This window comes from Schistocerca gregaria, unplaced genomic scaffold (genome assembly GCF_023897955.1).
Source record: "Schistocerca gregaria isolate iqSchGreg1 unplaced genomic scaffold, iqSchGreg1.2 ptg000522l, whole genome shotgun sequence".
Taxonomy (NCBI): Eukaryota; Metazoa; Arthropoda; class Insecta; order Orthoptera; family Acrididae; genus Schistocerca; species Schistocerca gregaria.
In genome coordinates this window covers 944,654-957,088 of record NW_026061921.1, presented here as the reverse complement: position 1 = coordinate 957,088, position 12,435 = coordinate 944,654, and positions in this window count along the sequence as shown.

Sequence of the window (12,435 nt, the reverse complement as noted above, 5' to 3'; positions counted from 1 at the left end):
TGGAGGCTCTTCTCTCGGAAACGGTTCTACTTATCCTCTTCAAAGCTATGTCGCGTGCTGCGGTATGCGGAGACACTAAAAGCACCATAGTAGAACACAGATGAAGCTTCTAAGTTGATGTAATAGCCAGTAAGAAGTAGTACAAATCAAGTTTAAGGTATCGATTATTGACTTCTTAGATGGATTTGGTGCCTTGGACATGGGCTAGGACCTTAAGATTCTGCATGAAAGGAGGACTAGCAACCGAGTTGCACGGGAGAATGTGAAAAGTGTTCATATGTAGTAAAAACCTGAGAAATCCGTCCGTTTTCGTCATTTGTTATCGAATCGACTTAAAGCCAGATCGTCACATTGGCCGCTCTTCTCTCTGAAACGGTTGTACTTATCGTCTGAAAAGCTATGGTTCGCGCTGCGGTATGCGGAGACACTAAAAGCACCATAGTAGAACACAGATGAAGCTTCTATGATGATGTAATAGCCAGTAAGAAGTAGTACAATTCAAGTTTTAGGTATCGATTAATGACTTTTTGGCTGGCTTTGGTGCCTTGGACATGAGCTATTACCTTAAGATTCTGCATGAAAGGAGGACTAGCAGCCGAGTTGCACGGGAGAATGTGAAAAGTGCTCATATGTAGTAAAAACCTTAGAAATCCGTCCGTTTTCGTCATTTGTTATCGAATCGACTTAAAGCCAGATCGTCACATTGGCCGCTCTTCTCTCTGAAACGGTTGTACTTATCGTCTGCAAAGCTATGCCGCGTGATGCGGTATGCGGAGACACTAAAAGCACCATAGTCGAACATAGATGAAGCTTCTAAGTTGATGTAATAGCCAGTAAGAAGTAGTACAATTCAAGTTTAAGGTATCGATTATTGACTTCATAGATGGATATGGTGCCTTGGACATGAGCTAGGACCTTAAGATTCTGCATGAAAGGAGGACTAGCAGCCGAGTTGCACGGGAGAATGTGAAAAGTGTTCATATGTAGTAAAAACCTGAGAAATCCGTCCGTTTTCGTCATTTGTTTTCGAATCGACTTAAAGCTTGATCGTCACATTGGCCGCTCTTCTCTCTGAAACGGTTGTACTTATCGTCTGCAAAGGTATGTCGCGTGCTGCGGTATGCGGAGACTCTAAAAGCACCATAGTAGAACACAGATGAAGCTTCTAAGTTGATGTAATAGCCAGTAAGTAGTAGTACAATTCAAGTTTTAGATATCGATTATTGACTTTTAGCTAGCTTTGGTGACTTGGACATGAGCTAGGACCTTAAGATTCTGCATTAAAGGAGGACTAGCAGCCGAGTTGCACGGGAGAATGTGAAAAGTGTTCATATGTAGTAAAAACCTGAGAAATCCGTCCGTTTTCTTCATTTGTTATCGAATCGACTTAAAGCCAGATCGTCACATTGGCCGCTCTTCTCTCTGAAACGGTTGTACTTATCGTCTGCAAAGCTATGTCGTATGCTGCGGTAGGCGGAGACACTAAAACCACCACAGTAGAACACAGATGAAGCTTCTAATTTGATGTAATAGCCAGTAAGAAGTAGTACAATTCAAGTTTTAGGTATTGATTATTGACTTTTTAGCTGGCTTTGATGCGTTGGACATGAGCTAATACCTTAAGATTCTGCAAAGAGGAGTACTAGCAGCCGAGTTGCACGGGAGAATGTGAAAAGTGTTCATATGTAGTAAAATCCTGAGAAATCCGTCCGTCTTCGTCATTTGTTATCGAATCGACTTAAAGCCAGATGGTCACATTGGCCGCTCTTCTCTCTGAAACGGTTGTACTTATCGTCTGCAAAGCTATGTCGCGTGCTGCGGTATGCGGAGAATCTAAAACCACCATAGTAGAACACAGATAAAGCTTCTAAGTTGATGTAATAGCCAGTAAGTAGCAGTACAATTCAAGTTTTAGGTATCGATTATTGACTTCTTAGCTGGCTTTGGTGCCTTAGACATGAGCTAGGACCTTAAGAATCTGCATTAAAGGAGGACTAGCAGCCGAGTTGCACGGGAGAATGTGAAAAGTGTTCAAATAGAGTAAAAACCTGAGAAATCCGTCCGTTTTAGTCATTTTTATCGAATGGACTTAAAGCCAAATCGTCACATTGGCCGCTCTGCTCTCTGAAACGGTTGTACTTATCGTCTGCACTGCTATGTCGCGTACGGCGGTATTCGGAGACACTAAAAGCCCCATAGTAGAACACAGATGTAGCTTCTAAGATGATGTAATAGCCAGTAAGAAATAGTACAATTCTAGTTTTATTAATCGGTTATTGACTTTTTACCCTTGTTTGGTGCCTTGGACATGAGCTAGGAAATTAAGATTTTACATGCAGGAGGACTAGCAGCCGAGTTGCACGGGAGAATGTGTAAAGTGTTCATATGTAGTAAAAACCTGAGAAATCCGTTCGTTTTCGTCATTTGTTATCGAATCGACTTAAAGCCAGATCGTCACATTGGCCGCTCTTCTCTCTGAAAGGGTTGTACTTATCGTCTGCAGAGCTATGTCGCGTGCTGCGGCATGCAGGGACACTAAAATCACCATAGTAGAACACAGATGACACTTCCAAGTTGATGTAATAGCCAGTAAGAAGTAGTACAATTCAAGTTTTAGTTACTGATTATTGACTTTTTAGCTGGCTTTGGTGCCTTGGACATGAGCTAGGACCTTAAGATTCTGCATGAAAGGAGGACTAGCAGCTGAGTTGCCCAAGAGAATGTGAAAAGTGTTCATATGTAGTAAAAACCTGAGAAATCCGTCCGTTTTCGTCATTTGTTATCGAATCGACTTAAAGCCAGATCGTCACATTGGCCGCTCTTCCCTCCGAAACGGTGTACTTATCGTCTGCAAAGCTATGTCGCATGCTGCGGTATGCGGAGACACTAAAAGCACCATAGTAGAACACAGCTGAAGCTTCTAAGTTGATGTAATAGCCAGTAAGGTGTAGTACAATTCAAGTTTTAGCTACTGATTATTTGCTTTTTAGCTGGCTTTGGAGTCTTGGACATGAGCTAGGACCTTAAGATTCTGCATGAAAGGAGGACTAGCAGCCGAGTTACACAGGAGAATGTGAAAAGTGTTTATATGTAGTAAAAATCTGAGAAATCCGTCCGTTTTCGTCATTTGTTATCGAATCGACTTAAAGCCAGATCGTCACATTGGCCGCTCTTCTCTCTGAAACGGTTGTACTCATCGTCTGCAAAGCTATGTCGCGTGCTGCGGCATGCGGGGACACTAAAATCACCATAGTGGAACACAGATGAAGCTTCTAAGTTGATGTAATAGCCATTAAGAAGTAGTATAATTCAGGTTTTAGGTATCGATTATTGACTTTTTAGCTGGCTTTGATGCCTTGGACATGAGCTAGGACCTTAAGATTCTCCATGAAAGGAGGACTAGCAGCAGAGTTGCACGGGAGAATGTGAAAAGTGTTCAAATAGAGTAAAAACCTGAGAAATCCGTCCGTTTTCGTCATTTGTTATCGAATCGACTTAAAGCCAAATCGTCACATGGGCCGCTCTGCTCTCTGAAACGGTTGTACTTATCGTCTGCAAAGCTATGTCACGTACTGCGGTATTCGGAGACACTAAAAGCACCATAGTAGAACACAGATGTAGCTTCTAAGATGATGTAATAGCCAGTAAGAAATAGTACCATTCAAGTTTTAGGAATCGGTTATTGGCGTTTTACCCTTGTTTGGTGCCTTGGACATGAGCTAGGAACTTAAGATTTTACATGCAGGAGGACTAGCAGACGAGTTGAACGGGAGAATGTGTAAAGTGTTCATATGTAGTAAAAACCTGAGAAATCCGTTCGTTTTCGTCATTTGTTATCGAATCGACTTAAAGCCAGATCGTCACATTGGCCGCTGTTCTCTCTGAAACGGTTGTACGTATCGTCTGCAAAGCTATGTCGCGTGCTGCGGCATGCGGGGACACTAAAATCACCATAGTGGAACACAGATGAAGCTTCTAAGTTGATGTAATAGCCAGTAAGAAGTAGTACAATTCAAGTTTTAGTTATCTATTATTGACTTTTTAGCTGGCTTTGATGCCTTGGACATGAGCTAGGACCTTAATATTCTGCATGAAAGGAGGACTAGCAGCCAAGTTGCACGGGAGAATTTGAAAAGTGTTCATATGTAGTAAAAACCTGAGAAATCCGTCCGTTTTCGTCATTTGTTATCGAATCGACTTAAAGCCAGATTGTCACATTGGCCGCTCTTCTCTCAGAAACGGTTGTACTTATCGTCTGCAATGCTATGTCGCGTGCTGCGCTATGCGGAGATACTAAGAGCACCATAGTGGAACACAGATGAAGCTTCTAATTTGATGTAATAGATAGTAAGTAGTAGTACAATTCAAGTTTTAGGTATCGATTATTGACTTTTTAGCTGGCTTTGACATCTTGGACATCAGCTAGGACCTTAAGATTCTGCATGAAAGGAGGACTAGCATCCGAGTTGCACGGGAGAATTTGAAAAGTGTTCATATGTAGTAAAAACCCGAGAAATCCGTCCGTTTACGTCATTTGTTATCGAATCGTCTTAAAGCCTGATTGTCACATTGGCCGCTCTTCTCTCTGAAACGGTTGTACTTATCGTCTGCAAAGCTGTGTCGCGTGCTGCGGTATGCGGAGAAACTAAAAGCACCATAGTAGAACACAGATGAAGCTTCTAAGTTGATGTAATAGCCAGTAAGAAGTAGTACAATTCACGTTTTAGGTATCGATTATTGACTTTTTAGCTGGCTTTGGTGCCTTGGACATGAGCTAGTACCTTAAGATTCTGCATGAAAGGAGGACTAACAGCCGAGTTGCACGGGAGAATGTGAAAAGTGTTCATATGTAGTAAAAACGTGAGAAATCCGTCCGTTTTTGTCATATGTTATCATATCGACTTAAAGCCAGATCGTCACACTGGCCACTCTTCTCTCTGAAACGGTTGTACTTATCGTCTGCAAAGCTATGTCGCATGCTGCGGTATGCGGAGACAGTAAAAGCACCATAGTAAAACACCGATGAAGCTTCTAAGTTGATGTAATAGCCAGTAAGATGTTGTACAATTCAAGTTTTAGCTACTGATTATTGACTTTTTAACTGTCTTTGGAGCCTTGGACATGGGCTAGGACCTTAAGATTCTGCATGAAAGGAGGACTAGCAGCCGAGTTGCACAGGAGAATGTGAAAAGTGTTCATTTGTAGTAAAAACCTGAGAAATCCGTCCGTTTTGGTCATTTGTTATCGAATCGACTTAAAGAAAAATCGTCACATTGGCCGCTCTTCTCTCTGAAACGGTTGTACTTATCGGTTGTAAAGCTATGTCGCGTGCTGCGGTATGCGGGGACACTAAAATCACCATACTAGAACACAGATGAAGCTTCTAAGTTGATGTAATAGCCAGTCAGAAGTAGTACAATTCAAGTTTTAGGTATCGATTTTTGACTTCTTAGTTGGCTTTGGTGCCTTGGACATGAGCTATTACCTTAAGATTCTGCATGAAAGGAGGACTAGCAGGCGAGTTGCACGGGAGAATGTGAAAAGTGTTCATATGTAGTAAAAACCTGAGAAATCCGTCCGTTTTCGTCATTTGTTATAGAATCGACCTAAAGCCAGATCGTCACATTGGCCGCTGTTCCCTCCGAAACGGTTGTACTTATCGTCTGCAAAGCTATGTCGCATGCTGCGGTATGCGGAGATACTAAAAGCACCATAGTAGAACACCGATGAAGCTTCTAAGTTGATGTAATAGCCAGTAAGATGTAGTACAATTCAAGTTTTAGCTTCTGATTTTTGACTTTTTAGCTGGCTTTAATGCCTTGGACATGAGCTAGGACCTTAAGATTCTGCATAGAAGGAGGACTTGCAGCCGAGTTGCACGGGAGAATGTGAAAAGTGTTCATATGTAGTAAAAACCTGAGAAATCCGTCCGTCTTCGTCATTTCTTATCGAATCGACTTAAAGCCAGATCGTCACATTGGCCGCTCTTCTCTCTGAAACGGTTGTACTTATCGTCTGCAAAGCTATGTCGCGTGCTGCGGTATGCGGAGACTCTAAAAGCACCATAGTAGAACTCAGATGAAGCTTCTAAGTTGATGTAATAGCCAGTTAGATGTAGTACAATTCAAGTTTTAGCTTCTGATTATTGACTTTTTAGCTGGCTTTGGTGCCTTGGACATGAGCTATTACCTTAAGATTCTGCATGAAAGGAGGACTAGCAGCCGAGTTGCACGGGAGAATGTGAAAAGTGTTCATATGTAGTAAAAACCTGAGAAATCCGTTCGTTTTCGTCTTTGTTATCGAATCGACTTAAAGCCAGATCGTCACATTGGCCGCTCTTCCCTCCGAAACGGTTGTACTTATCGTCTGCAAAGCTATGTCGCATGCTGTGGTATGCGGAGACACTAAAAGCACCGTAGTAGAACACCGATGAAGCTTCTAAGTTGATGTAATAGCCAGTTAGATGTAGTACAATTCAAGTTTTAGCTTCTGATTATTGACTTTTTAGCTGGCTTTGGTGCCTTGGACATGAGCTATTACCTTAAGATTCTGCATGAAAGGAGGACTAGCAGCCGAGTTGCACGGGAGAATGTGAAAAGTGTTCATATGTAGTAAAAACCTGAGAAATCCGTCCGTTTTCGTCATTTGTTATCGAATCGACTTAAAGCCAGATCGTCACATTGGCCGCTCTCCTCTCCGAAACGGTTGTACTTATCGTCTGCAAAGCTATGTCGCGTGCTGCGGTATGCGGAGACACTAAAAGCACCATATTGGAACACAGATGAAGCTTCTAAGTAGATGTAATAGCCAGTAAGAACTAGTACAATTCAAGTTTTATGTATCGATTATTGACTTCTTAGATGGATTTGGTGCCTTGGACATGAGCTAGGACCTTAAGATTCTGCATGAAAGGAGGACTAGCAGCCGAGTTGCCCAGGAGAATGTGAAAAGTGTTCATATGTAGTAAAAACCTGAGAAATCCGTCCGTTTTCTTCATTTGTTATCGAATCGACTTAAAGCCAGATCGTCACATTGGCCGCTCTTCCCTCCGAAACGGTTGTACTTATCGTCTGCAAAACTATGTCGCATGCTGCGGTATGCGGAGACACTAAAAGCACCATAGTAGAACACAGATGAAGCTTCTAAGTTGATGTAATAGCCAGTAAGATGTAGTACAATTCAAGTTATAGCTACTGATTATTGACTTTTTAGCTGGCTTTGGAGCCTTGGATATGGGCTAGGACCTTAAGATTCTGCATGAAAGGAGGACTAGCAGCCGAGTTGCACAGGAGAATGTGAAAAGTGTTCATATGTAGTAAAAACCTGAGAAATCCGTCCGTTTTGGTCATTTGTTATCGAATCGACTTAAAGCCAAATCGTCACATTGGCCGCTCTTCTCTCTGAAACGGTTGTACTTATCGTCTGCAAAGCTATGTCGCGTGCTGCGGTATGCGGGGACACTAAAATCACCATACTAGAACACAGATGAAGCTTCTAAGTTGATGTAATAGCCAGTAAGATGTAGTACAATTCAAGTTTTAGCTACTGATTATTGACTTTATTGCTGGATTTGGAGCCTTGGACATGAGCTAGGACCTTAAGATTCTGCATGAAAGGAGGACTAGCAGCCGAGTTACACAGGAGAATGTGAAAAGTGTTTATATGTAGTAAAAACCAGAGAAATCCGTCCGTTTTCGTCATTTGTTATCGAATCGACTTAAAGCCAGATCGTCACATTGGCCGCTCTCCTCTCTGAAACGGTTGTACTTATCGTCTGCAAAGCTATGTCGCGTGCTGCGGTATGCGGAGACACTAAAAGCACCATAGTGGAACACAGATGAAGCTTCTAAGTTGATGTAATAGCCAGTAAGAAGTAGTACAATTCAAGTTTTAGGTATCGATTATTGACTTTTTAGCTGGCTTTGGTGCCTTGGAGATGAGCTTGGACCATAAGATTCTGCATGAAAGGAGGAGTAGTAGCCGAGTTGCACGGGAGAATGTGAAAAGTGTTCATACGTAGTACAAACTTGAGAAATCCGTCCGTTTTCGTCATTTGTTATCGAATCGACTTAAAGCCAGATCGTCACATTGGCCGCTCTTCTCTCGGAAACGGTTGTACTTATCGTCTTCAAAGCTATGTCGCGTGCTGCGGTATGCGGAGACACTAAAAGCACCATAGTAGAACACAGATGAAGCTTCTAAGTTGATGTAATAGCCAGTAAGAAGTAATACAATTCATGTTTAAGGTATCGATTATTGACTTCTTAGATGGATTTGGTGCCTTGGACATGAGCTAGGACCTTAAGATTCTGCATGAAAGGAGGACTAGCAGCCGAGTTGCACGGGAGAATGTGAAAAGTGTTCATATGTAGTAAAAACCTGAGAAATCCGTCCGTTTTCGTCATTTGTTATCGACTCGCCAGATCGTCACATTGGCCGCTCTTCTCTCTGAAACGGTTGTACTTATCGTCTGCAAAGCTATGTCGCGTGCTGCGGTATGCGGAGACACTAAAAGCACCATAGTAGAACACAGATGAAGCTTCTATGATGATGTAATAGCCAGTAAGAAGTAGTACAATTCAAGTTTTAGGTATCGATTATTGACTTTTTAGCTGGCTTTGATGCCTTGGACATGAGCTATTACCTTAAGATTCTGCATGAAAGGAGGACTAGCAGCCGAGTAGCACGGGAGAATGTGAAAAGTGTTCATATGTAGTAAAAACCTGAGAAATCCGTCCGTTTTTGTCATTTGTTATCGAATCGACTTAAAGCCAGATCGTCACATTGGCTGCTCTTCTCTCTGAAACGGTTGTACTTATCGTCTGCAAAGCTATGTCGCGTGATGCGGTATGCGGAGACACTAAAAGCACCATAGTAGAACACAGATGAAGCTTCTAAGTTGATGTAATAGCCAGTAAGAAGTAGTACAATTCAAGTTTTAGGTATCGATTATTGACTTTTTAGCTGGCTTTGGTACCTTGGACATGAGCTAGGACCTTAAGATTCTGCATGAAAGGAGGACTAGCTGCCGAGTTGCACGGGAGAATGTGAAAAGTGTTCATACGTAGTACAAACTTGAGAAATCCGTCCGTTTTCGTCATTTGTTATCGAATCGACTTAAAGCCAGATCGTCACATTGGCCGCTCTTCTCTCGGAAACGGTTGTACTTATCGTCTTCAAAGCTATGTCCCGTGCTGCGGTATGCGGAGACACTAAAAGCACCATAGTAGAACACAGATGAAGCTTCTAAGTTGATGTAATAGCCAGTAAGAAGTAGTACAATTCAAGTTTAAGGTATCGATTATTGACTTCTTAGATGGATTTGGTGCCTTGGACATGAGCTAGGACCTTAAGATTCTGCATGAAACGAGGACTAGCAGCCGAGTTGCACGGGAGAATGTGAAAAGTGTTCATATGTAGTAAAAACCTGAGAAATCCGTCCGTTTTCGTCATTTGTTATCGACTCGCCAGATCGTCACATTGGCCGCTCTTCTCTCTGAAACGGTTGTACTTATCGTCTGCAAAGCTATGTCGCGTGCTGCGGTATGCGGAGACACTAAAAGCACCATAGTAGAACACAGATGAAGCTTCTATGATGATGTAATAGCCAGTAAGAAGTAGTACAATTCAAGTTTTAGGTATCGATTATTGACTTTTTAGCTGGCTTTGATGCCTTGGACATGAGCTGTTACCTTAAGATTCTGCATGAAAGGAGGACTAGCAGCCGAGTAGCACGGGAGAATGTGAAAAGTGTTCATATGTAGTAAAAACCTGAGAAATCCGTCCGTTTTCGTTATTTGTTATCGAATCGACTTCAAGCCAGATCGTCACATTGGCCACTCTTCTCTCTGAAACGGTTGTACTTATCGTGTGCAGAGCTATGTCCCGTGCTGCGGTATGCAGAGACACTAAAAGCTCCATAGTAGAACACAGATGACACTTCCAAGTTGATGTAATAGCCAGTAAGAAGTAGTACAATTCAAGTTTTAGTTACTGATTATTGACTTTTTAGCTGGCTTTGGTGCCATGGACATGAGCTAGGACCTTAAGATTCTGCATGAAAGGAGGACTAGCAGCCGAGTTACACAGGAGAATGTGAAAAGTGTTTATATGTAGTAAAAACCTGAGAAATCCGTCCGTTTTCGTCATTTGTTATCGAACCGACTTAAAGCCAGATCGTCACATTGGCTGCTCTTCCCTCCGAAACGGTTGTACTTATCGTCTGCAAAGCTATGTCGCATGCTGCGGTATGCGGAGACACTAAAAGCACCATAGTAGAACACAGATGGAGCTTCTAAGTTGATGTAATAGCCAGTAAGAAGTAGTACAATTCAAGTTTTTGGTATCGATTATTGACTTTTTAGCTGGCTTTGGTGCCTTGGACATGAGCTAGGACCTTAAGATTCTGCATTAAAGGAGGACTAGCAGCCGAGTTGCACGGGAGAATGTGAAAAGTGTTCATATGTAGTAAAAACCTGAGAAATCCGTCCGTTTTCGTCATTTGTTATCGAATCGACTTAAAGCCAGATCGTCACATTGGCCGCTCTTCTCTCTGAAACGGTTGTACTTATCGTCTGCAAAGCTATGTCGCGTGCTGCGGTATGCGGAGACACTAAAAGCACCATAGTGGAACACAGATGAAGCTTCTAAGTTGATGTAATAGCCAGTAAGAAGTAGTACAATTCAAGTTTTAGGTATCGATTATTGACTTTTTAGCTGGCTTTCGTGCCTTGGACATGAGCTAGGACCTTAAGATTCTGCATGAAAGGAGGACTAGCAGCCGAGTTGCAGGGGAGAATGTGAAAAGTGTTCATATGTAGTAAAAACCTGAGAAATCCGTCCGTTTTCGTCATTTGTTATCGAATCGACTTAAAGCCAGATCGTCACATTGGCCGCTCTTCTCTCTGAAACGGTAGTACTTATCGTCTTCAAAGCTATGTCGCGTGCTACGGTATGCGGAGACACTAAAACCACCACAGTAGAACACAGATGAAGCTTCTAATTTGATGTAATAGCTAGTAAGAAGTAGTACAATTTTAGTTATAGGTATTGATTATTGACTTTTTAGCTGGCTTTGATGCCTTGGACATGAGCTAGGACCTTACGATTCTGCATAGAAGGAGGACTAGCAGCCCAGTTGCACGGGAGAGTGTGAAAAGTGTTCATATGTAGTAAAAACCTGAGAAATCCGTCCGTTTTCGTCATTTGTTATCGAATCGACTTAAAGCCAGATCGTCACATTGGCCGCTCTGCTCTCGGAAACGGTTGTACTTATCGTCTGCAAAGCTATGTCGCGAACGGCGGTATTCGGAGACACTAAAAGCACCATTGTAGAACACAGATGTAGCTTCTAAGATGATGTAATAGCCAGTAAGAAATAGTACAATTCAAGTTTTAGGAATCGGTTATTGACTTTTTACCCTTGTTTGGTGCCTTGGACATGAGCTAGGAACTTAAGATTTTACATGCAGGAGGACTAGCAGCCGAGTTGCACGGGAGAATGTGTAAAGTGTTTATATGTAGTAAAAACCTGAGAAATCCGTCCGTTTTCGTCATTTGTTATCGAACCGACTTAAAGCCAGATCGTCACATTGGCTGCTCTACCCTCCGAAACGGTTGTACTTATCGTCTGCAAAGCTATGTCGCATGCTGCGGTATGCGGAGACACTAAAAGCACCATAGTAGAACACAGATGGAGCTTCTAAGTTGATGTAATAGCCAGTAAGATGTAGTACAATTCAAGTTTTAGCTACTGATTATTGACTTTTTAGCTGGCCTTGGAGCCTTGGACATGAGCTAGGACCTTAAGATTCTGCATGAAAGGAGGACTAGCAGCCGAGTTGCACGGGAGAATGTGAAAAGTGTTCATATGTAGTAAAAACCTGAGAAATCCGTCCGTTTTCGTCATTTGTTATCGAATCGACTTAAAGCCAGATCGTCACATTGGCCGCTCTTCTCTCTGAAACGGTTGTACTTATCGTCTTCATAGCTATGTCGCGTGCTGCGGTATGCGGAGACACTAAAAGCACCATAGTGGAACACAGATGAAGCTTCTAAGTTGATGTAATAGCCAGTAAGAAGTAGTACAATTCAAGTTTTAGGTATCGATTATTGGCTTTTTAGCTGGCTTTGATGCCTTGGACAGAGCAACCACCTTACGATTCTACATAGAAGGAGGACTAGCAGCCGAGTTGCACGGGAGAATGTGAAAAGTGTTCATATGTAGTAAAAACCTGAGAAATCCGTCCGTTTTCGTCATTTGTTATCGAATCGACTTAAAGCCAGATCGTCACATTGGCCGCTCTTCTCTCTTAAACGGTTGTACTTATCGTCTGCAAAGCTATATCGCGTGCTGCGGTATGCGGAGACTCTAAAAGCACCATAGTAGAACACAGATGAAGCTTCTAAGTTGATGTAATAGCCAGTAAGAAGTAG